The sequence below is a fragment of the Numida meleagris genome, chromosome Z (assembly GCF_002078875.1).
Source record: "Numida meleagris isolate 19003 breed g44 Domestic line chromosome Z, NumMel1.0, whole genome shotgun sequence".
NCBI lineage: Eukaryota > Metazoa > Chordata > Aves > Galliformes > Numididae > Numida > Numida meleagris.
In genome coordinates this window covers 51,716,492-51,742,460 of record NC_034438.1, presented here as the reverse complement: position 1 = coordinate 51,742,460, position 25,969 = coordinate 51,716,492, and the positions used below count along the sequence as shown (strand labels likewise).

Here is a 25,969-nt window from a genome sequence, read left to right as displayed (position 1 = left end):
GCGGGTGTATGTGACAAAGTGTTTGCAGCAGGGGCCTGAAGGACTCCTCTGTGAGGCAAGGCTGGGGCTGCCCCATGGCAGACACAGCCATTCCCAGCGTGCTCCAACAGCCCTGCCTCAGGGCACAGCATGAAGGAGTGATCCTGAGCCTATATAAGAGGGGAACTGTGTTTCTCCTATGTGTGTGAACATTTGTTTCTTTTTTTTTTTCCTTTTATTTTCCTATTGTCCAAAGCAGTAATTTTATACATATATATATATACATATATATGTCCCATACCAAGCAAAGGAAGTATTGCTCTAGCAAACTTTTCTAGGAATTTGCTCCTCTTTCCTTGGATGATTAGAGGGCAACCAGCTTAGCAGAGTTGGGATATCTCATCTTACTGCAATATGAGTAGATTTTACTCTGTTTTAAACTAAATGACACAAGAAACAAGCCATCAGTACAATTTATTCCTGCTTCCTAGAGTACTGAAATAAGATCAGAATACATGCTATAAGGGTACAAGTCATTTCTTAGTCTTCACCCTGCAGGCAAAAGGGAAGTCAAATTCCATCTAATGATTAGTTGACCCTCTGTTTACACAAAGAGAAAACAAAGCTAGACATTGAGGAAAATTAGAAAAGTTTCCAGACAACAGAGTTTGCCATGACATTCTAGCAGTATGATAGTGACTCTTGAACAGTATCTCCATTGTATAGTTGAGAACACTTGAGGAAATGGAGCTGGAACGAGACCTGCCCCAGAAAGTAGGTAGGGCAGGGATGAGAAATCAGATGTCCTATCTGAGCTTTTAACTATGGAAAATCTCCCCAGTAAATATACCCTGCCAAGCATGTGTTAAACCTATAGGGGATCAGAATGTTGCTAATGGGCTTTGAAAAGGAAGCAGTAGCCCTGGAGTGATGCAGTGAAGAGAGGAAAAAAAGGAAGACCTGGAGATAAGAGCAAATTTAAGCTTCAGAGAAAGTTGGAAACCCTAGCTTTAAGCATCACTGCTATAGCCCTTACTCAGCTGGAAGAAGCCACAGAAATTCTGGATGGAGAAATATCACAGGTCCTTACACACGGGAGTCTAGATTCCTTACCCTACAGGGACAACATTTTATTTCCCTGTCATCCTTTACACATACAGTTGCTAAAGGCATCAGCACAAATGTCTGATGTCTGCTCTCTTTTCTAGTCTTGACAGTACCTCCCAGGTAACAAGACGACCTGCACATTCTAGAGGATGTTTAAGTGAGACAGCCATCACCTTTCCACTTCACTGGAGGGCCCAGGATGGGCAATATTTGAGCAGGCACATTCAAAGGATAGAGGGGAAAACTGTTTCAATCCTTTCTGTAAGACCTAGACATAATCTCCGCATCTCTATTCTCACAGGATGAAGTTACTCTTTGCAAACACAGACAGCTGGAGGTAATATGGTATTGGAGCTTTTTCATATGAGGAGAGCAGCTGCACAGAGCTAGTGCAGAGATCTATGCACCTGGTGTCAGATTTGCTGCATGAGCTGCACAAAGATTTTGATAAAAGAGAGAATCATGGGGGACTCACTTAAGTTTGTCTTCGATTTCTTGGATCACATTATCGCAGTGGGTTCCTATTCCTCTACTAATATAAGTGGGATTAAGCTATTGCTAAGAAGCAGAGCTGCATGTTGAAATACAAGCCAGCAGAAAAAAGATCAAAATCAGTTTTCACGTGAGATATTGTACCAACTCCTGCTGGTTTTTATTGTGCACATCACTGAAACCTCTCATAATTCTGAGGAAAGATCAAATGTTGATGTGCTTCATGAACTCCACATCTTCAGTGTTATCACATTGGACTCCTATCTGTTGCCTAAGAGATGGAATAACCCCAGCAGCAGGCAGTAAGTGTCCTTTCTCAAGGTGTCTCCGTTCAGTTTTTACGGACTTCCTGGGAGCTTCAATCTATAAGCTAGCCCTCCAGGTAGACTAAGGTCTTTGGTATCCACTTGATTTATGACCTGGGCAGCAATGATCCATCAAGTCAACACTGAACATGCATAGCAAATTTGTAAAGTTGGAGTCAAGTGCCCATCACAGAAACTTTAATCAACCCTGAAAGTTCCATGTGTCATACTTCAACCAGATAGTGATATGTTTCAGCTAGAAAAAGAGTGTTTTGGAAGTTAGATTACGCAGTCAAGTGTATGAGCAGCAGTTTTTGCCGTCTGCTACCAAGACCTAAGGGACAGACAGTAACCTACCCTGCAAGGAGGAGGATAACATTATGACCACATAAATGAAACATGCCAATTGTCACGGTTTTGAATAGTGCTTATGCAACATAGATGGTTTCAAATAGTACTTAAAATAGATGGTAACTCTCATAGAGCAAATTCTCACGGGACTGCAGTGAGCTGAAATGACCATGAAGAAATGAATTCTTTAGTAAAAAATAGGTAGTGAGTGAAAATGAAACGTATAACTGTGCTTAAAGAACACGCTCAGTGAATAACCTGTACACACAAACATAAAATCTCACCAAGACAAGTAATTATGTTCCTCCTCCTTTTCTTAGCAGGACTTCAATATATGCACCAGCTGTCCTAAGCTATTCAGTCTCTTTGTTTTGCAGTTACTGGATCCAGCATCTCTGCAACCTACCAGGCTTAATGCTGTATTATCCTCTGGCCGTAGCAGGTGATAGTTGAGTAGCTGGCTACCATTTTGTCTAATGGACCGTTTAATCTAATTTGAAAAGTATGTTTGCACTTAGTTTGTTCATCTTGAAGAGAGAAGGAACTGTCTGGTAAAGGTGATCTCAGAGACTGCTTTCTCTCTGACAGCATGGTAGAGGGAGGTCAAATTTTCATGGACTGGCTGGTCTTCTGAGTGGAATGCTACCCTGAAGCGTTCAGATTTCCTTTAGTGCTGAATTAGACTCTTACAGTACACTGCAATCCTCGAGGGAGAGAACAAGCCTTCACAAAAGATCTCTAGCTCTTGATGTATTCTGCCATTAGAAGCTATACAATACCACTGTTCTGCAGCGTAGGGCACTGGGGAAATCACTCGATCAAGATGAGGTTTGCTGGAGCTGCCCGTAATGAAAAGCACTGATCAGGAAACATCAGGGAGAAAAGAGCTGCCTTTCATGACTGAAAGAGAAAGATAGGTGTATTTTGTCAGAGTTTGAGAAGAGGGATATCTATGTGATCTGATTTCTCTCTCTCCCACAAGGCATAGCTGATGATAGAACCAAGTTACTGTCTGCTTGCTGAGAGAACATGCAGGATATTGAGCAAAGCTTCACTGTCTGGCCACATTCCACCTGTCCATGGGAGTGGCTTCGAAAGGCTTCTCAGCAGCTTGAGCTTAAACATCCAGTCTAGGACAAGCCAGCATATTTGTGCTGTCTGCCTTTGCTCTTCTGCACAAAGGCTAGGAGTCAGGATGAATTTGTGAGGTTCCCCAGAAAGACCCATTCTCACAAGTGAACTTAATTCTATCACATATCTTAGAGCAGGCTGAACCTAACTGTGAGCTCTTTGCTGGAAAAATTTATTTGCTACTTAAAATTGCCCTGCTAATCTTTGGCAAGTAAGAGAGAAGCTCTTCATTATGACTCTGACATCACTCACAGCATGAATACACTCACAAATTCCTACCACAGCATACGACAGCATTTTGGATTTATGATAATATCCTCATCTTTGAAGACATAGTTACCTGTGTGGCTGTAGGCTTGCATGTGTAAGAAGCCATCACTAGTACTGGTGAAATATCTGTTTACTTCTATATTTTAAAAATGCTCCCATTGCTGTTTTGATTTTTTGTTTGTTACATTATATTTTCAGATAAAAGTTCCCTCAGGCAAAGGAAACTACTACTACATCTCATAAAAGTCTGATTTGCCCAGCTCCAGGCCCCTTAGCAACATGATGCTTCTCACAGTTTGTAAAATCCTTATTAAATTTCCTAGCAAAACTTACAGCTGCATGTCACAAAAGTACTAGTTCATCTAGCAAATATGTTTGGAACTCAATGTTACTGTGTATTAAGTTCTAAATTCACTGAAGGCAGAATATATATATATACTTAAAGTAACATAGAAAGCATTTTTTTTTTAACTCAGGACTTAAAGGCAGCACAGATCTTAAGTAATAGTGTCACATTATCAGCAGATTGACATGGAGAGAGCTCTGCTGATTTCAGTTGTTCTGTGCTAACTTACAAATGTTATCCACCTTCCCAAATGCATAGCTATGGAAATGACATCACAGCCGGTCCTCTCTAATACTGAGCAGACTTCTTCATGCCTCGGTAAATGTAATCTAAAAAGGGCTCTCATGAAAACTGAATCCCACTCTACTCCTAGTGGCAGACTGAACATGGGTATGGCTTAGCATCCAAATAATTCAAGCTTTTTACATTTGCAGTGTATTAGAGGATGTGAATCAGAATAATTTCCTTATGTTTGCATCTAGTCATCTGAAATACAACAGTAGAGACTTTGCTGTCTGACATTATGAGACTCCAGGTGTCACTGCTTGGAGCTCTTCCCACGTCAAGCATTGTTTCTGATCAGTGCAACATTTGCTGTGTTTTACACCAAACTTAATGTGCTCAGCAACATGCTCCTGTACAGATATATCAGCAATTAGTTGCCACTAGCCTGGCAGCAGTTAACAAAGCTGCTCCATGACAGACACACTGAAAAATTACCATATGCTTCCTGATAGAGGGATTTCTTTTTCTGTTGACTTAAGCAGACATGAAACAATGTGAGCAGCTGGATACCCAAGGTGATGAGGTAACAGAATTTTCCAAGTCTTAAATAAAGAAAGATAACATAAGTAAGTCCTTGGCATTTAAAATGTATGGCAGAACATTTTCGTTCCACTCTTGCAACTTTTTGGAACACCAAAACGTACAAATATTTTTTTCTAAATTCGACTGTCCTCCTACCAAAAAAATATAGAGATTTTAATGCTATTTCTTTGATTTTAATGATTTATCCAGTGTCTGCAGATGATGCACTTCTTGACAAATTACTTGCCATTTACTGCAGACCCTTCCTTCCTTTGCATCTCTCCTGCGCTCCACAGTCTGTGGTGGGGACAGTAAATCAGTACCATGAACATCATATTGTATGCGTCTGGAACAACACCAGGGAAACAGAGAACACACATACACAAACAGTTTTAAAGAGAGGAAATCAAGGGATGTTAAAAACAATAAGACATTCTACAGGTACATTGGCCAGAAGAGACAGGCCAAAGCAAGTGTACCTCCTTTGGTAAATGCAAAATGAGAGCTGGCTTCAACAGACGTGGAGAAGACTTGAGGTACTGAATGAGTTCTTTGCCTCAGTCTTCACTGGCAGCCAGGATTCTAATATTTTTCATGTCCTGAACCCAGCATCCCTAAGCCTCTAGGTGGGGACTGGGGGAGTAAATCCCCCCCACACACACACTGTAAGGGCAGACCAAGTCCAAGACCGCCTCTTGAGACTGAATGTGTACAAGTCTATGGGGCTGGATGACATGCACCCCAGGGTTCTGAAGGAGCTGGCTGAGGTGGTTGCTGAGCCACTCACCATCGTATTTGAAAAGTTGTGGCTGTCAGGTAAGGTCCTGAGTGACTGGACATCACTCCCATTTAAAAGAAAGGGAGAAAGGAGGACCTGGGGAACTACAGGCCAGTGAGTCTCACCTCTGTGCCTGGGAACATCATGGAGCAGATCCTCCTGAATGACATGATAGATCACATGAGGAATGAGCGTGTGATCTGAGACAGCCAGCATGGCTTCACCAGGGGAAGGACATGCCTAACAATCTGATGTTCTTCTACGATGGAGTGATGGCACTGGTGGACAAAGGCAAGGCAACTGATGTCATTTACCTGGATTTGTGCAAGGCCTTTGACATGGTCCCCCACCACATCCTTATCTCCAAATTGGAGAGATGTAGTTTTGATGGCAGACAACCCCGTGGATAAGGAATTGGTTGGCTGGTCGCAGATAAAGGGTGGTGATCAATGGTTCTACGTCCAAGTGGAGGCTGGTAATGAGCAGTGACCCCCAGGGGACTGTCTCAGGTCCGGTGCTCTTCAATATCTTTATCAACGACATCAGTGATGGAATTGAGTGCACCCTCAGGAAAATCACTGATGACACCAAGCTGAGTGGTGTGGTTGACACAATGGAAGGAAGGGGTGCCATTCAGAGGGACCTCAACAGACTTGAAAGTTGGGGCCAGGTGAACTTAATGAGGGTCAACATAGCAAAGTGCAAGGTTTTGCATTTGGGTCATAGTAATCCCAGTATACAGACTGGGAGAAGAAACTCCTTGAGAGCAGCCCTGCGGAGAAGGACCTGGTGGATGAAAAACTTGACACGAGCCAGCAGTGTACTCTTGCAGCTTGGAAGGTCAGTGGTGTCCTGGGCTCCATCAGAAGAGGGGTGGCCAGCAGGGACAGAGAGGTGATTGTGCCTCTCTACTCTGCCCTCACGAGGCCCCATTTGCAGTACTGCATCCAAGTCTGGGTCCCCCAGTATAGGAAAGATGTGGAGCTGTTGGAGAGTGTCCAGAGGAGGGCCACAAAGATGATTAGAGGGCTGGAGCACCTCCCCTACAAAGACAGGCTGAGGGAACTGGGCTTGTTCAGCCTGGAGAAGAGAAAGTTGCGAGGAGACCTCACTGCAGCCTTCCAGTATTTAAAGGGGGGTTATAAAAAAGAGGAGAATCAACTTTTTACTTGGGTAGATAATGATAGGACAAGGGGGAAGGGTTTTAAGTTGAAGAAGGGAAGGTTTAGATTGGATGGCAGGGGGAAGATCTTTACAGAGGGGGGGGTGAGGTGCTGGAACAGGCTGGCCAGGGAGGTTTTGGATGCCCTGTCCCTGGAGGTGTTCAAGGCCAGATTGGATGGGGCCCTGGGCAGCCTGGTCTAGTATTACATATGGAGGCTGGCAGCCTTGCCTGCGGCAGAGGGGTTGGAATTTGAAGAGCCTTGAGGTCCCTTCCTACCCAAGCCATTCTGTGATTCTATGATTCTATGATAATTTGAATGCAACTGGGATCAGTCCCATCCATCATACTGGTGTCACCCCTTGCTTGTCAAACTAGCCTCTATCTGAAATCATAACAATCTACAAGTGGCTTACTAGAGAAGTCACACAATAGCTCTTGCTGACCACGTGAAATCTATGTCTATATATGTTAGTAATTGTTAAATCCACATCCTCACAACTGCTTAGTCTCTACACTCTTGTTCGCACAAGATTTTTATATTTGATCTTTGTTTTGTTTTATTTCAAGTCATCCTACAAGCAGAAGGACGTGTGACAGACCTTTATCCCCAGCTTTCTTGCCCTTATCCCCACAGAAAATCCCTTCTTTTCCGTAAGTCTTCTACAACAACATCATCCTACCACTGCTAAAATTCAATAGAAAGCACCTGCTGATTTTCAGGAAGAATAGTTTTATTAGCCATTCCACAGTGAGTCCCATATAGAGACAGATTTTCATTGCCAGTACGGTTACATAAACAGTCCTGTCACTTAAAAATTGAAGCACATGGATGCATCTGAAAGGAGAACATAATGTCTGGGAAGGAATTACATGTCCTGAATTTCTCCCAGGTAATGCAAGCAAGCAGGTGTTTTAATATCAGTACATTTCTGTGTAACAGATGGACTGTTGAAGAACTGTGACCATTCAAATAAGTGACCATAATTAGCTGCAAAGGGAAAGGCAAGTATGAAGTAGGTCTAGGTCATAGGAAAGCTATCCAGGACACAGCCAAGGAAAACAGGGACTGGATTATGTTCCTCTTTCAACTCAAATTACATGGACAAATCCCAGCACAGGAGTCCAGTCCTTTCAAGTGGGAGACAAGAGCGTCATAAGTGACCCTCCCCAGCCCTACCACTTTCATTCAGCTGATGATCAGCATCAGAGGAGTAGGTTCTGCCAGGAACATCAACCTCTTCGAGCCAAGACAACAGAGCTTTTCAGTACCAGCTTCAAGTAAAAGTCAGCCCAACACAGCTCTCACCAGACCTGAGACACAGCAAGGTATCTGAAGAGCAGTAGTTTCTCCTGTATTTCTTTGAAAGCTCTTTTTATTTTACACAATTCCTATGACACTTTCCTTCCTCTTTCCTGAGATCCATTGGTCAAAGAGACGGGAAGAGGACCGGAGAGAGGAGAGAAAGAAGATAGGGTATTATGGACATCCCCATTCCCAAATCATATGGATGGAAATTTTAACAGCTTTTACCCCTTATATCCATGGTATAGATAGCAATTTCCAAATTTCTTAGTCCCTTATTCATTCCTATCTCATGGTTAGGCTGACATTTGTCATCCAAGCATTGAATTTTGACTATTTCACCCTCAACTCACATAGTATCCTTCAAGATCCTATCACTGGCAAAAATAAATCAGTGTGTGTTACAGTAAGCTTTGGACAATGAGGAGGGAAGCAAGACACCTGATTTGCAATGAGAGCCTCAGATTCATCTACTGCTGTGGCCCTTTTGTATCTCTGTTGTCAGCCCTATCACAGATTTTCTCCCACCTCAGATCTTAATTACATATTTTCTAAAGATTAAAGGTTATTCTCTGCAACAGCATTTAATGTCCTAACAGTTTTCTATGTGAGTGTTGTGATGCAGTTCATCCTTTCCTCCTTTCCTTTTTGTTTTCCATGGTGCCATCAGCCCTCCATGTAGATGAGGCAGTAAGTTCTTCCTTATCATAATGATGTAATGTTCACAGAAGGGAGACACCAAAGGATTTGGTGGAAACATCACAAAGCAAGGCATTTTCACCTCAATTTTAGCAGCAGAACCTGTGCATCCAAACAGCAGCTCAAGCCACAGACCTCTATATAGTCACTGCTAAGTGACTGTTTGCCCTCAACGAGTGAAAACAAGAAGCTAAATGAAGATGAAAGCTAACACCATGGTTTAGATGAAGACAGGGCAGAAAAGCACACAACAATCCAGGACAGGACTGAGCTGTTGGTGAAAAGATTCTGAAACAAGAAGTGTTTGGAGCATCTGCATACTACCATTTACCCTTTTTAACTGTCTTAGCCTACACCTATCTCAAAGATTGCAACAGGCATTTCGCACCAACAAAACCCAAGAAAATATACTCAGGCTAAGCTCCTTAACTGGCTAATTCCACTGCTTAACTGCAGAGACTTTCCATATTCTCCAGGATTGTGACTGTGGAGTACCACTTGAGTGACAAGAATACAAGTTCCGGGATAGGATGATCTAAAAAGGGAGAGGGCAAAGGCCTCTTTTTACATAGACTTTCTCATATGCACATATTCCAATATTGTGTGGGAAAGCTACTGAATTTGTCAAGTACTTGTGTATTAAGACCTGGTGTTAGGTTTATGGGAATAGTCTCAGCTTGTCCAGATCTGATTTACAAATTAAAATCAGGTGAAAGTTGTGAACACAACGCAACTGGGGAACAAGTATTTGAACAGCAGTGACAGGAGTTCAATACTTTGCAGGATCAAAATACCACAGGCACCTTCACCTCCATTGGCTCCAGTGACCAGTGACTTAATCACTGCTTCTAATGAGATCTGAATCTGCCAATTATTTGTTTTGGAAGAGTACCTGTCCCTCTTGCTTTGGTGACAGTAGCTTTTTTTATTTTTTTTCCCCACTAATTCCATAGTGCACTAATTACTCTAAGCTGGAGCACTGCACTCTGCCCTCCAATTTTTTTGTCCGTCTTCAGTTGTTCCATTGCCAGGTTGCGGCTTACTGTGCTTCTCGCCTCCAACAACAGTGAGATTGACATTTTCACCTCTGAGCTCCTTGCTGCCTCTTCCTGCTGGCTCAGTCCTTGTGCTCACAGAGCACCAACTGACTTCTCTTTGCTACACCCCAGTCCTCCTCCTGCAACAAGCTCATTGGCTTTTTACCACCTTATCTTCGTTCTCTCAAGCAGAATGCATATGCTTTCTAAACAAAGGAGAAGCCTGTCTTTACCACTACTCCTCCTTGCGAGCAAATCCTCCTCTCAGCTCTATCATTACCTTCCAGAGTGTGATGAGCAGGGATATCCAGGAAATGCAGTGGCTCAACACAGCTGGTGTCTCACTAGATAACTTAAATTTAGGAAGGAGATTACAACTGTTTACTCCTCTTTCATTATCTCAGGCCCACACACCCTTATCACTTTTAAGATCACAGCCTGATCAATAGCTCACATGCAACACACAGTTCTTGTTGTTCAATGCATTCCCGGACTGCACTTCAAAATTTCTTCATTTCTTACTGCACTGAGTTCTGTTACATTGTAGCAATCACTTAGGAAACACTCCATGGCATGACACAACCTTGGGGACAATTCCACAGTAGCACTGTAGTAACTCAGGAGCTTTACATGCTTCAGGGAGGCATTGCACTGCCATGTGGAAAGAACATTTTTCCAAAAGCAGAATCTGTATAAAAATAATAATATGAAGAAATGCAGAAGATCTCTAGAACAGTAAATGAACTGGGATTAACATTATGTTGGGGCTGACCACCAAAGCTAGCAACAACATATCCAGGCAGTTCGCACAACTGGAAACACTGATCAATCTTTTGATCTTCTTCCTTCCTGTTACTAATTTCTCCACCCCAGCTGACCAAGTAAGCAGTGGGAGCTCCCTGTTCTGGGCCTAGATGATTCCTAATCTAAAGACTCATTTTTATGACATTGCTGATCTGGTCAATGTTGTGGATGGAAACTATACACTTCACTTGTAAGAGAGAAACAGCAATGTATTTTTTGAAATAATACAGAGATTTAACAAAGCTTAGTCATACAGAATCACAGAATGGTTTGGGTTGGAAGGGACCTTAAAGATCACCCAGTTCCAATCCCCTGCCATGGGCAGGGCTGTCCCCCACTGGCTCAGGCTGCCCAGGGCCCCATCCAACCTGGCCTTGAGCGCCTCCAGGGATGGAGCACCACAGCTTCTCTGGACAGCCTGTGCCAGGGCCTCACCACGCTCTCCATAAAAAATTTCCCCCTGACAGTCTTTCCTCAGTCCTTCCTCCTTCAGTATAAAACCATTCCCCCTTTGTCCTATCACTATCTACCCATGCAAAAGCTTCATTTCTCTCCTGTTTATTATCTTGCTTTCCATATTGGAAGGCCTCAGTGAGGTCTCCCTGCAGCCTTCAGTACAGAGTACAGAATTTCCTCCTAACACCTAACTTCCTCTCTTTTAGTTTAGTCATTCCCCCTTGTCTCATCACAATCAGACTGTGTAAAAAATCAGTCTCCATCTTGTTTATAAGCTCTTTTTATATATTGGAAGGCCACGGTGAGGTCTCCTCAGAGTGTTCTCTTCTCCAGAGTGAAGAAGCCCAAATCCCTCAACCTTTCTTCATAGGAGAGGTGCTCCAGACCTCTGATTTTCTTTGTGGCTCTCCTCTGGACCCACTACAAAATCTCCGTATCTTTCTCGTGCTAGGGGCCCCAGGCCTGGATGGTGCCTCATGAGAGCAGAATAGAGGAGTGATATTTCCCTTTTTTCAGTTAGCAGGGAATTCGTCAGACAGCTACGCCTTTTCAGATATGAAGGAGAGTGTCTTGGCAACCACATCAACCAGTTTCCTCAGGACCCTGGATGTTGTGCAGTCCCATAGACTTGTAAACATTCAGCCTCATGCGATGGTCCTGGACTTTCTCTGCTCTTACAAAGCATGGGAGTCTTCCACACAAATCCCCTTCAAGAAGCCAAAGTCTGCTTTCCTAAAATTTAGGATTGTAATCTTGCTTTCTGCCTTGCTTCCTCCTCTCAGTAACCAGGATGTCACTCTCTTCTGGTCATTGTAAATAAGTCTGCCTTCAACTCCATCTCTCAAATAAACTCCTCCTTGCTTGTAAGTATCTCATTCAACAAAGCACCTCTTCTCATTGGCTCTTCTATCACTCATGTCAGGAAATTTTCATTGATGCTGTGCAGCATCCTCCTGGACAGCCTATGCCTTGCTGTGGAGGGCAGATATTAGTGTGTTTAAAATGTCCTGAGGACCAAGACCTGCAAATGTAAAGCTTCATTTAGCTGTCTGTAGAAGATTTCATCCATTTATTCATCCTGTTCAGGCAACCTGTAAAGTACACCTGCTACAGTGTTATTCATATTGGTCTGCTCTTTAATTCATATGCTCTCATTTGGTTCATTGTGTGCTGAGGCCAATTGTATGAGCTACAACATGATCAAGTGCTAGGTCCTGTGCTTTGGCCACAACAACCCCAGGCAATGCTACAGGTTTGGGACAGGGTGGCCAGAAAGCTGCAAGGAGAAAAATGTATCTGAAGGTGTGGGTTGACAGCCGGCTGCACATGAGCCAGCAGTGTGCCCAGGCGGCCAGGAAGGCCAGTGGCATCCTGGTTGTATCAGAAATAGTGCTGCCAGCAGGAGCAGGGAAGCGATCATCCCTCTGCACTCAGCCCTGGTGAGGCCACAACTCGAGTACTGTGTTCAGTTTTGGGCCCCTCACTACAAGAAAGGCACTGAGGCCCTGGAGCATGTCCAGAGGAGGGCAACAAAGGTGTGAGGGGTCTGGAACACAAGTCTTATCGGAAGTTGCTAAGGGAACTGGGATTGTTCAGTCTGGAGAAGAGTAGGCTCAAGGGAGACCTTATCACTCTCTACAACTCCTGAAGGGAGGTTGTGCTGAGGTGGGTGTCAGCCTCTTCTCCCAGCTAACAGTGATAGGATGAAAGGGAATGGCCTCAAGTTGCATCAGAGAAAGTTCAGGTTGGATGACAGGAAACATAACTTCTCTGAAAGAGTGGTGAGGCACTAGCATAGGATGCCCATGGAGGTGGGGGAGTTACCACCCCAGAGGTTTTCAAGAACTGTGTGGATGTGGCACTGAGGGACAGGGAATGGGCTGATGGTTGGACTGGATGATCTTAGAGGTCTTTTCATGCCTTAATGATTCTAGCGATAGGACAAGGGGGAATGGTTTTAAACTGAGACAAGGGAGGTTTAGGTTAGATATTAGGAGGAAGTTTTTCACACAGAGGGTGGTGATGCACTGGAACAAGTTGCACAGGGAGGTTGTGGATGCCCCATCCCTGGAGGCATTCAAGGCCAGGCTGGATGTGGCTCTGGGAAGCCTGGTCTAGTGGTTGGCGACCCTGCACTCAGCAGGGGGGTTGAGACTAGATGATCTTTGAGGTCCTTTTCAACCCAAGCCATTCTATGATTCTATGATTCTATGATTCTATGATTCTATGATTCTGTGATTCTATGATTCTATGATTCTACAATCATCTACCCCTAGGCAGAACTCCATGTATTCCCACTCCTCTCTAAAAAGTTAATCCCTAATAGACGCAAATTCCACTCCTGATGTTAAACTCTAGTAAAGATCAGAAACCTTCTGGTCACTTCTGTCTACCATACATCCTTCAGCAGAACTGTGGCTTTGCAGTACTGCCCCAGACACAGATGCCTGTCCTGTATTTGTCCTGGAAAGGTGCTGCCTTCATTTCTAGAAGCCTGAATTCACAATAGTAACTAGTACTTACAAAGTCATACAGTGATAATTCTTAATTACCTTCTGGATTGATTCCTTGACGTCCTCATGACAAAAAAACAACAGTAAACACCAGTAAATAGTGACCTCCATATGATATCTTCTCTGCTCTGGGTGACTCTGTGGATGTTCAATGAGGGTACACCACCAAGAGCCTTTTGTAAATGAGAATGAGGGCACATGCTGCGGGGCACAGTATAAACAGGCAGGGAAGTACAGAGTGTGCTGAACTACTCAGGAATGAGGCAAGTGAACTGAAGAAAATAAACTCAGTATGAGACGCAGCCACCTTGTACACCTGGACACTGTTGGCCCACACTATGCCCTGAATCCCAACTAAAAAGCAACTTGTTTCACTCTGGATCAGAGGTCAGGATCAAAGGTATACATAATGTGGATAATACAGAGTGATGATTTCCAAGACAAATGAAACCCCCATATGTTTCAGAGAGAGAATCATCTCCACAAAGTGGACACAGCCAGTGTTGTTCATTGTCTGAGTTGGGATGTGAAACAATTATCCTGATTCTCTTTTCTTTCTGATTTTCTACCAGGTTTGACAACTGCTATTGAGTTGAAGGGCATCCAGTCATTTTTAGGCTATGAACAGAAGCTAAAAATGTCCCTGTGTTTCCTGAGTCTGAGACTGGTGTGATACAGGTTGTCCTAGAAATTCAGTGGCTATAAAAAGTCACCCTAGTTAGTCTTTCCCATTGAGCCTTGCTACCTAATCATTGAGCAGAACATTAAAATATTGAGAACAAGCAGGGAAGAAAAATTTCCCCACCCTACAGTTACTTATCCTGAAGGAAAAATAAAACTAGTAGAAACACATAGCAATATAAATAATCGTTGCCATGTTGTACCAAACAAGATCTATCCATGTCTACAAATGTCTGAAAAAAGAAGGGACCTGATTAAGTCACAGCTTCTATTTGTACAGAAACAATGATTTGACAAGCCATAGTGTCTCTCTTCAAGACCACGGTCAGTCACCTAAATGGACAAGGTCAGAGAGACCCACACTGCCCAGTGTCACTTGATTTGCACCAGGCAGCTGTGATTTGACCACTGGAATTCAGAAATTCTTACCCCAGATCACAGATGGTATCACACCATGCAAATATCAGCAGGAAAACTGCATCCTGCTCTTGTTGCAGTGTTTCTCTGCAGCAACTTCATGTGCTGAAAAGCACTTTTCTGCTTCTTGAAATTTGTTTTCCTCCACTTCAAAGGGAAGATGGATCTGAACAACAGAAAACAACAGAACAAGGATGTATGTATGTTTGTGTAACAGTGAACTATAACTGCTAACAAGGTGACTTTGAGTTGATTCCGCAGCAATCAGCCCTGCTCTTCACAGTACAAGGGCGCAGGATGAGGCCACAAGATTTAATATGCTTTTTATATCAGACTTGTTAAAACAGTGAGTCTGGAGTCTTAGAATCATAGAATATCTCAAAGTGGAAAGGACACATAAGGATCACTGAGTCCAAAGCCCAGCTTCACACAGGACCACCCAAGATTCCAAGACTACCAACAGCCTGGCACACATAATTGCTTCTCTCAGAGATCCTAATCTGCTAGAGCACACACATAACCTTCTAAGAAGAAGCTAGTGTTACTGTCAAGGGAGAATACTTGTCACCTTTTATGCTGTTTTCCAGCAACTGAAGGGCAGATAAGAATGCTGGAGATCAACAGGAGCTTGGATCTCCTGATAAACCTTGCTTTGTGGAAGGAAGGTTTCCAAGCTCCAGGTGCCCCAAGATTTCTCCCAGATAACACCAGAAAGCATGATATCAGCAACCCCACTTCTGAAGTTGCCCAGTGACTGACAAAGGGATTGTTTTGCTTCAAGAATTCCTGGAAGAGATATTCTACATGGCAATGCAGATGAAGCCTAACAGAACTATGGAAGCAGCACAGAGAGATAGACAACACCAGTCCCCAAGCTGGAGAATTCCTGTTCTTCATCCAGTTGTGATGTCTTTTGCCATATACACCATGCCCTGATAAGATAGAATCATAGAATCATAGAATCATAGAATCATAGAATTAGCTAGGTTGGAAAAGACCTACAAGATCACCTAGTCCAACCATCCACCTACCACCAATAACCCCACTAAACCATGTCTCTCAATGCTATATCTAAACGTTTCTTGAACACCTCCAGAGACGGTGACTCAACCACCTCCCTGGGCAGCCCATTCCAGTGCCTGACCACTCTTTCAGAAAAGTAGTGTTTCCTAATGTCCATCACTGACATGATGCATTTCCATAATAGCATCTGTAATCATCAAGCAATGCTTACACTGCTGATGAGCCATAAGTAACTCATGGGGTTTAAAACCCCCTTCCTGCATAGCTCCTATGCTCCTTCACCATGGTCCTGTTCTTGCACTGTAAGCCTCAGTGAAATCACACCTCTGTACCTGAGCAGCCATTCTGCTTTACAAAACTGCTGATGATCTGGGTACAGCTGGGTAAAATATAAAGAGGGGATTCACTGCAAAATATCCTCTTCAGGATTCAAAACTTTTCAGAGAATTTTTGTGAAGTGCAGGTTGAAATTTCATTATGATTTGGGCTGAAATTATCACTCCACTACTTTGCTCGTTTTCTAAAGAAAAGATAGGAAGTTCCACATTAATGCAAGGAAGAACTTTACTGTGAGGGTGAGAGAGCAGTGGAACAGGCTGCCAGAGAGGCTGTGCAATCTCCTTCTCTGGAGATATTCAAAACCTGCCTGGACGCTTTCCTGTGTGACCTGCTGAAGGGAACCTGTTTTAGCAGGGGGCTGGACTCAGTGATCTCCAGAGGTCCCTTCCAACACCTATGGTTCCGTGATTCCATGAATCACAATTCAATCTACAGTAAAAAAAATACTGGGCAACTTGTGCACACAGACATTCAGTCCCCTACAAAAGGCTGTGCCCAGGGTGCAGGCATTGTGTGCAGCAGCTGAGTAGCATCTGAACATGTCAGAGGCCCACCATGTCTGCCCAATTCCCTGAGTCTGTGGTGTCAGTGTAGCCAGGACGAGAGGAGCAGGGACCTAGACAGTGGCATGTGTTTTTATGATTTAACAGCAATCTTACAACTGAAGCTGCTAACAACCTACTCTATTCATCCCACTTAATTAAATTTGAAGTTTGTGTCACTGATAGCATGGTTTTGTTCTTGTGGTAACCTCATGCCCAAATTTCCAGTGACAGACAATCCATTCTCTTCTTTACAGAGGAGGAACACAGGACAGCCCTACAGTGCTTTGATTCAGTGTCCAGTCTCTTGCAGAACGCAGAGGCTTTGAAGAGAAATGCAATTGCCACCTCTTCAGACTGTCATAAAAGGAAAATTTGTCTCTCCCTTCAGAAAAAAACTCATTCTTCTGACCTGTTGGAAATATCCAAATAATTTATCAGCAATTTATCTCTGATAAAAGCAGATTTAATTCGCATTTGCAATGGCGGGCGTCCTGTAAACAGGAGCGCACATACGGACACAGTACGACAGCCTTTGTACCTTGTTTCCCCCTTTGCCTACCCCTTCCCCTTTTTCCCCATTGGCTGGGTACTCCAGGTTCACAATCTTACCAAAGCTTTACATTTGTTAATTACATTCTGACACTTGTTAATTCGTGTGTTACCTTGTGCCAGTCAGTCGGCATCCTGCTGTTTCCAAGATGTCTGGGTACTCTTCTTATCGTGTTGATATGGTGATTTTCTCCAAAGCTTCTTCCATTCTGTCCAAAGGACGCTTCCTTTGTTAAACAAAGAGCACTGAGGGGGGGATGCCAGGCCTTCCTGATGCCTCTTTAGGCACTTCCTTGGGCATGTCATGATTTGTTCTCTGGTTTGATCAGTCTCGTGCAGGATATTCTTGCAATGTGTATGACAAGGTATAACATATATTTTTGTGCTGGCTATATATAAATTGTTGCTAGCTAGTTTTTAATAAAGGACCCAAATGGCAGCAGAGGCCATGAAATCAAGAAAATTCTTATCTTGTTCTAATGCAGAAACAACATTCGATTCCCACATGTCCTCATTCGGAAAGTCGCATTGGTGACATTTTTAATAGCAGATAATTAAATGGAATGCTTTCACTGAAAAACTTTTTGCAACCTGAACTTCTTTTTCCCAACGGCAAATTTTGTCAGAAATATTTTTTTAAGTTTTCACAGCAAAATGATTGTCAATTTCACCCAGGCAACTCTGGGGGTTCTCATTACCCAGAGAAATGTATACTCCCATACTGTCTTTTCCAAAGCTACCGAAACTGTAGCTTTCCCAAAACTACTGAAGATTATTTTCTCTGGTAATGAGTGGTGCACAATAATTGTGTATGTCTAGTTATGATTTTTATTCAATGTGATATGATTCACTGCAGTGCTCCACTCTATTAGTAGGTCTCCCTGACACTGTTTCCAAAGGTGATATTTGATATATGATGGGATGTACTTCAACTGACTAATCACTTGAATGGGAGGTACATAGCAGTCACAGCTCTCTACAGTAATATTGAGAGGACACAGATTTCTCTAGCAAGCAATTCACCCCCTCTCTCTTGTGAAATAATGTGAGGATCTCACCCACCTATCTGCTCTCTGTAACCCTGAGGTCTGAATACCTCAACTTCCAAGTATTTTAGAATGCAAGCTTCACTCCATAGCTTTTCTCCTGGTGTCTTGTGGTAGGTTATGCTTCTGCAAGGGTTTGATATACCGGGAAAAAATACTTTGAGCACTGCTCAGTCAGAATGCATATCATTATTGCTAAGAGATTGCAGAAAGTGCACCAAGTTCGGACTGATGGAGAAGGTGCAGGGCATGCTATTTGCAGCCATTAGATCCATTTGAGTGCAATTTCTCCTGCTGCTAGTCATTACTACAGATTCATAAGGGCTGATGTCAGGTGAAACGGTTCATTATTGCACTGAAATTCATGCAGTATCTCTTGATTTCCACTCCCTGCCCAACTCCCAACCCCCAACCCAATTTCTTTTCCCTTTTATTTGGATTTTAAGGATGAAACTTCCACAGTAACAAGAGAATTAAAACTGAAAGGCTCCAGCTCCTGCATTGAGAAGACTGGGTTTTATTATGCTACACTTTTAAAACTGGCTGTCAGATTCTACCTTGGCCTGGAGAAAGTGAACGACTGTTCACTGAAGACTGTGAATTCTTAAATGATAAAGGGATATGTTAAAGGGGAAGCAGAAGGGCATAGGATCTATGAAGGAATAAGGCAGGGAAAAGAGGTCTTTGGCTGGAAGTCACTGTGGATAATGTCCAAAGCAGTACCAAGAAAGGTCTATGATTGTCAGGGGCTGCTCAGCTGCCCACCATGATGGTTTTAACCCATCTGATGGCTCCTGCTGAAAGCAGAAAAAGAGTGTGGACCTGCAATAAATAAATAAATAAATAAATAAATAAATAAATAAATAAACCAACACAGTGCTGACTCTTAGGCTTCTGGCTACAAGCCTTGTATTCGTTTCCCAGGGATATCCAGATCTGGATATCTTCTATTCTAGGCTTGCATCTGTCTCCCCAAGACCTACTATATATTAAGAGGATAACCATCTCTCATCTAGAAATGAGAAAATACATATCCATCAGTTTTTCTCAGTTTTCTCATTTTATCATGGAGGCAAAAGAGAACAAGTGTTGTGCATATAATGGACAACTTTTGTGTTAGCTGGCCATAGCATGCATTTCTAGCTGACCAGCAAGCCAATATCTCAGTTTCTTCTGAAATCTGAAATTGGTGTCAATTTTGACTAGTCAATTTTCTAGTCAAAACTTGACTAGTATTGCTTGTCTTTGAGATTTCTATCACTTTTTCAAACTCAGCTGAAACTAAATTGTAGATCTAGTTTTGAGGAGGAGTAAAACAGACTATGCAATTCAAAATATGTCTTCCTTAAAGAGCAAAACATAAAGGATTGGGAAAGTCCTATGAAAAGCACTTCCTTTTTTTTTAATACTGGTCATAGTAAGCATGCAAACTATATTGAAATGTCTTCAATATTTTCTACAGAGAGTTAATTAAACATTGTATTTCTGCAATAGCCATTTATAGACTGTAGTGCTCACTGAGTGACAAAGCAAAAGCAAGCCACTTGAAAATTGGCCTCATACACTTTGACTCCTGCCCAGTAGATACAAGCATTGATAAGATCCTCCCTCAGCCTTCTCCAGAATGAGCAGTTGCAAATGTCTCAGCCTTTCCTCAGAAGGGAGATGCTACAGACCCTAATCGTCTTTGTGGCTCCTCTGGACTCATGGCGCAGGCAGCCGGAGCCCCGTGGAGCGCTGAGGAACCTGGTTATTGCTTCTGTCTGTCCCAGAGACATTGAGTGACAGTGGCCTCTCTCTCTTTTGCAGTGTGCAACATTCACCACTGTGGTGCTGAGAGGGAAAAGCTCCTCATCTTCACTCCCCAGCAGGCCACAGCAGCAGAACAGGCATGGACATGTCCCATTCACCATGATGTGCAAAAGGATGTTCCCTACACAGTACCATGCCATCATAAGTTCTGTATTAGCTGCATCCTGTGAGGGGTGAAGCAGAATGAGAACTGCCTGCTCTGTAGGTCAGTCATGGGGCTGCCACGTGCATAGTGCTGTTTTCTCCACCTCTGCCAATCTACCACTATACTTTTCATATAGCAAAAAATATGGGGAAATCATCATAATTCACAGGCCACTGCCAGGGTGAAATCCATGCTCTCCACCATTTGAAGTGAAATTGCTGCCAGGGTGAGATGATACTCAGTCCAGCAGGGGTGTTTTGTGTTCTTTTTTCCCTCTCAATGGTTCTTTTATGGTGAGCATTCAGTGAGCCTGTTTCAACCATCTTGGAAACCCTAGGTGGCCTTTAACATGCTGTCACATTTCCAAGTCATGCTGCTGCATGCTGATAAATAACAGTGTGGCACACTGTTGAGGAGGCTTGCTCACAGCAACAGCCTTCTCTTTACCTTCACTGACTGCCTGGATCCTCTAGAGGATAGTAAAAACATTGCAATATGTAGATATTTCCCCTTGAAATCTCAAGGAGAGTACAACTCTGTGTATGACTGAGTGAGCCAGGACAAGGTATGGTAAGAATTGTAGCCCTCACACCTGGGAGACCACTGTCAGTGGAGGCATAGCTGACAGGAGGTCTGAGATGGAGAAATACCAGCTGTTTGACTGAAATGCTGTAAAAGAAGTGCAAAAACATACCACTTGGCCAGGCACAGAAGAATTAAAGAAAGTATAACTTCTCCAAGATAAGTAAGGGGCCTCCACTGTTTTTGTAGGCCTTGGTTTTGTGTGTTGTGCTCTTTATACAGGCACAGAGCAAATTACTTCCAGGCTTCTCTGGAAAAAGAGACACCTCCTCTGAATTCCCTTCCTCTTTTCTCTGTATATGTTCATTTGTGTTTACCAATACCACACCAGCTCAACTAGCAGACAAAGTGCAGGAACTTATAGAAACAGATCTCATGTTCTCTACACCTTCTCATCTGTGAAAGGAAGAGATAGCTGTGTTACATATGCAAAGAAAAGTCTTGTAGTGTGGGGGGAGATGTAACAACAAGGAGCTCAACAGACTGGTAGATCTTATCACTATGAGGCCTTGGGAGTCTGGAGACAGGGCTAAAGTGTAAACAGAATGCTCCTTTAATATGCGCAGCTAATCTTGTCACATCTGGGACAGTTAAGGAATCCTTTGTTTGTTATCTATGTTGTTGTGAAGAACTTAAGGACAATTAACCGTGAGTGGATTTACTGCTTATGAGTGGAGGATATATAAGATGTATGTAAAACACAATAAGAGAACTTACTATTCTGATGCCACACTGACTGAGAATTCTCTAACGGGACAAGCACCGACAATTGGTGCCCGAACAGGGACCCTAAAGAACAGGGACACAGAAGACAGACCATGACTGAAGCCAAGTACCAGACCAGCATCCAGGAGAAGCTGCCACTCATCACTGGCTCCTCTGCAGCAGGAATGGTGATTCTCATTGCTGCTGTAGTCATCATTATTGTGTGCAACAGAAGAAGGGGCTCAGAGAAGCCTTACAGAGAACATGCTGAAAGAAGCGTGAGGGGCTCAGAGAAGCCTTGCGGAGAACACACTAGAAGAAGCATGAGAGGCTCGGAGAAGCCTTGCAGAGAACACACTGAAAGAAGCATGAGGGGCTCGGAGAAGCCTTGCAGAGAATACGCTGAAAGAAGCATGAGAGGCTCAGAGAAGCTTTGCGGAGAACACGCTGAAAGAAGCATGAAGGGCTCAAAAAAAGAAGCCGTATTGAGAGGGGGCTGAAAGAAGCCTCATCGTCCCCAGCTGCTCCGACTGCTTCTCGCTGGACGAAGGTAAGCGCTCGCGCACCATGGGGAACAAAATGACCTCGGAACAGGAAAATGTCTTTGCTACTTTTCAATTTATCCTTAAACAACGGGGGAAGGCAGTGTCCTCTGCTGACCTGCAACAGATGCTCATATGGGCCGCTAAAAATGATCCCTCATTTACAAATCAGACAATTTATGATCTGAAAACTTGGGATGGGATCGGGGTGAAAGTGTGGGACACATCCACTAAAGGTGATAAGGTGGCGTCTGGGTTACTTGAAACCTGGAGAAAAATTTTTGAAGCTTTAAAAAGTCATGCAGGTTCATCGTTGGCTACCCCCGGTCCATTTGAGGATGAAGGAGCCACAGATCCCTCATCTGGCTCACCCACTGTGCCATCAGCTCCTCCATTGTCACCACCACAGAGGGTCCTTGCCGCCTCCCCTCCTGAGGGTCCCGACAATCCTTTTGATCCTGGGCCAATAGACCCTGAAGAAGAGCGGGATCTGTTTCCCCCCGATCCACACGATATGTGGGCGCTTATTCGGAGGGAGGCTAGGAAAGCTGGAGACGCGGACATGTTGGGGGCTTTTCCTGTCATTGTGGCCCTGGACCAAGAGCCACGGTGGGAGGCTTTGTCATATAATGTCCTGCGACATTTACGGCGTACTGTCACTGACCACAGCATAAGTGCCCCGTATACTATCAATTTGATTCAATCCATATGCGATAGCTCTGTTCTCATGCCGCATGATTTCAAAATGATGCATCGCCTTATTATGACTGACATGCAGTATACTGTGTGGGAATTTAAGTGGAGGGGACTGGCACAGACTCAGGGAACTGAGAACCTGATGCTGCTGCGGAGAAACCCGCTTCAGGCTATAGATGTGAGTGCTTTGATGGGTGAGGGAGATTAAGCATTTGGCAATGCATGCTCTCGGGACTGTGCCAGAGGCTGGAAACCTGAAAGCAGAATCACCTCTGTTCGACCAGGACTAAAAATTGCTGAAGATGAGATTCAAAAGACACCTCCTTGCTTATACTTGGGCTGGAAGATCTCACAACAGAATATTCAGCCACAGACTCTGCTTATGTTGCAGGCATCATGATGCGACTCGAACATTCTTATCTAAAAGAGACAACTAATGCACAATTGTTTCCACTCCTTTTACATTTAAAGTTGTTACGAGCCCATGGTACCTTAAAGGCCATGCTTCAAAAACAAAAAAGGGGGAGTGTGGGTATGACTCCTCAGGAAAGAATAGCTAAAGCGTGCTATGTTCTTAATTTTTTAAATTGCTGGACAACAGAGGGCCCCGCAATTTACAGGCACTTTGGTGATAATATTCTAACTTCTGTCAAGGAAAGAGCACAGGTTATGGTAAAAAATCTGAGCACCAACCAATGGGAGGGGCCCTACACATTGATAACTTGGGGTCGAGGCTATGCTTGTGTCTCAGCAGGAACAGATCCGAGATGGGTGCCAGCACGATGGGTCCGGCCATCCGTCTCATCATCTGCTGTAACATGATCACCGCACTCTCATCAGCGGTTCGGACCCTATCTGCAGCAGAGCAACCCTGAACCACAAGAATTGGAATTGCTGGGATCAGTTAAAATTGACTATTTTCTGTACTTTAACTATAGTGGGAAGAATCAATAATTAATTCAGTGTGTTAATTCTAGTTTAGCTGCTTATTGGAAAAATGGGGTTAGTTTGTTTCATTGCTTTTCTCTGTGTTTTAGTTTGTGTTCCATGCTTTTCTCAGTGTGTATACAAGATGCTGTGAACTGCGACTTTTTTTATTAACAAAGAAGGGGGAGATGTGGGGGGAGATGTAACAACAAGGAGCTCAACAGACTGGTAGATCTTATCACTATGAAGCCTTGGGAGTCTGGAGACAGGGCTAAAGTGTAAACAGAATGTTCCTTTAGTATGCACAGCTAATGTGGTCACATCTGGGACAGTTAAGGAACCCTTTGTTTGTTATCTATGTTGTTGTGAAGAACTTAAGGACAATTAACTGTGAGTGGATTTACTGTTTACGAGTGGAGGATATATAAGGTGTATGTAAAACACAATAAAAGAACTTACTATTCTGATGCCACACTGACTGAGAATTCTCTAACGGGACAAGCTCCGACATTGTAGTTGACATAATGTCGAATAAATTATTAAAGCAAGGAGCATAGATGATATTGGAAGCATGCATCAGATAGCATACCAGTTGGCATTCATAAGCTACATTCCAAAGAGATGAAAATTCATATTCAACAAAATAATACTACTGTTAAATATTATATCCTTCCCATACCATTACATCTGATTGCTTACAGGTGTCATTTCAGCCTAAGATGACTACATTCCAAACACTTCCTGCAGTCATCTCATTTCTAGAAAATCTGTTCCACTCCCATAAAGCTGGATGCATGTGGAAAGATTTTTTTCCTGAAAGACTGCTGCTTCTCAGTTCCAGGTTCACATGCTCTGGCATGTGTCCCACTTTCCCATGTAGCTTCGTGCAAAGGACAGAAACAAGCTTGACAAGGCAGTGAATCATGTCATAGAACCACAGAATCACAGAATGGCTTGGTTTGGAAGGGACCTCAAAGCCCACCCAGTTCCAATCCCCTACTGTGGGCAAGGCTGCCCCCCACTGGCTCAGGCTGCACAAGGCCCCATCCAACCTGGCCTTGAGCACCTCCAGGGATGGGGCACCACAGCTTCTCTGGACAGCCTGTGCCAGGGCCTCACCACGCTCTCCATAAAAAATTTCCCCCTGACAGTCTTTCCTCAGCCCTTCCTCCTTCAGTATAAAACCATTCCCCCTTTGTCCTATCACTATCTACCCATGCAAAACTTTATTTCCCTCCTGTTTATTATCTTGCTTTCCATATTGGAAGGCCTCAGTGAGGTCTCGCTGCAGCCTTCCCTTCTGTATTGCGTTCTAATTTAGACTGTGGGCATCTGGCCTGTCTTCATAGGAGAGGTGCTCCTGCCCTCTGATCAGCTCTGTGGCCTTCTCTGGACTCTCTCCAAAAGCTCCACGTCTTTCCTGAGCTGGGGGCACCAGACCTGTGCTCAGTACTCTAGATGCAGAACTCATGAGGGCAGAGTAGTGGGCAACAATCCCCTCCCTTGCCCTACTGGCCACCCCACTTTGATGCAGCCTGCTGCTGCAGCACCTGGTGGGTGAGCTGCAGCAGACCCATGCCTGGGACTCTGCCACCCTCAGCAACATCCCCAGCCCTCCCAAGAATGAGGAGTAGAAGATGGTGGAGAGGGCCATGAATCACTGCACCTTCATGAGGGGATTTGTCCTTGGAGGAGTGTTTGATGTCTTCACAGCTGGCAACAACACCAATGTTGAGTCCGTATCACACCCCAGTTGCAAAAGACGTGGGACTTGAAAGATAAGAGGAAGCAAGGCACAAACCTATGCAAAGAACTTTGCCATTGTAGGCACCACATTCTTCTGCACAGAGTGCCTGGTAGAATCATATGAGGGAAAGTCAGACTGGAAGAATAGCATTATTAGAGGCTGCATCACAGGTGATGCAATTGGCTTCAGAGCTGGTTTGAAGGAAGGTGTTATTGGCTGTAGTGGTTTTGCTGCTTTCTCCACAGCAACTGATTTTTTTGAAGAAGAAAAGTCTCCAGAGACATCTGATAGTAGTCTTTCATTATCTAAAGGGAGCTATAAGAAGGAAGAGCACAGACTCATTAGCAGAGTCTGTTGTAAGACGACAAGGAGAAATTGATTCAAGCTAAAAGAGGGGAGATTTAGATTGGATATAAGGAAGAAGGGTGGTGAGGCACTGGAACAGTTTGTCCAGAGAGGTGGTGGATGCCCCATCTCTGGAGGCATTCAAGGTCAGGCTGGAGGGGCTCTGAGCATCCAATCCAGCTGCAGGTGTCCCTATTCATTGCATGGGATTTGGACTGAATGGTCTTTAAGCGTCCCTTCCAACTTAAACTGTTCTATGATTCTATGATGATAAGCATGAGCACATTTAATCTTCAATCTTTGGATATGATAAGAAACAAATGTG

At 43.7% G+C, this 25,969-nt stretch overlaps 1 long non-coding RNA gene and 1 pseudogene across 1 annotated transcript in view; one reads left to right on the top strand and one right to left on the bottom strand.

Moving 5' to 3' along the window:
- The window catches only part of LOC110390228, a 34,058-nt gene extending 16,712 nt beyond the window's left edge, over positions 1 to 17,346 (bottom strand). Inside the window, exons 1-2 of the long non-coding RNA XR_002433644.1 lie at positions 17,211 to 17,346; positions 14,654 to 14,807 (exon numbers count right to left, since the gene is read on the bottom strand). This is a non-coding gene — a long non-coding RNA (uncharacterized LOC110390228). The remainder of the gene's footprint in view (positions 1 to 14,653; positions 14,808 to 17,210) is intronic.
- Positions 23,393 to 25,678, top strand: LOC110390270 (annotated as a pseudogene).